Source organism: Crocuta crocuta, unplaced genomic scaffold (genome assembly GCF_008692635.1).
Source record: "Crocuta crocuta isolate KB4526 unplaced genomic scaffold, BGI_CrCroc_1.0 scaffold675, whole genome shotgun sequence".
NCBI classification, from domain to species: domain Eukaryota; kingdom Metazoa; phylum Chordata; class Mammalia; order Carnivora; family Hyaenidae; genus Crocuta; species Crocuta crocuta.
Genome location: NW_027528796.1, coordinates 3,064,878 through 3,065,262, shown reverse-complemented (window position 1 = coordinate 3,065,262; position 385 = coordinate 3,064,878). Strand labels below are relative to the sequence as shown.

The following is a 385-nucleotide window of genomic DNA, read 5'->3' as shown; positions in this document are numbered from 1 at the left end:
TGTGGCTGCCCCCACACAGCAGCCGCCCCGCGGGGGCCCCCGCCGGCCTCCGCCAGCGGCTGCAGGGGCCAGGACCTGCAGGCAGCCCGTGCGAGTGCCCGAAGCCAGGTCCCACCCTCGGGGCACCCGTGCTTCTCAGCACCCACGCGAGCAGCCAGGAAAGAAGTGCTGCCGTCTTCACCCACTGAGGATGGGATACCTGTTACGCAGCCACATAACAGACGCAGACCGATCCGAGTGTCAAAGGTTGAGGAGCCTGACAGCCACTGACCAGCCCCACTGGGTCCACCTCACCCGGGGCAGAAACCCCACAGGGCCTGTCATTCCGCGCTCAGCTGGCCTGCCTTCCGCGTACCTGCCCCCACCCACCCCCCGCCCCCCGGCA

At 69.6% G+C, this 385-nt stretch overlaps 1 protein-coding gene across 1 annotated transcript in view; it reads right to left on the bottom strand.

The window, feature by feature from the left end:
- WDR4 (WDR4 tRNA N7-guanosine methyltransferase non-catalytic subunit) overlaps positions 1 to 385 on the bottom strand; it is a 20,467-nt gene that overhangs the window by 1,426 nt on the left and 18,656 nt on the right. The window lies entirely within an intron of this gene.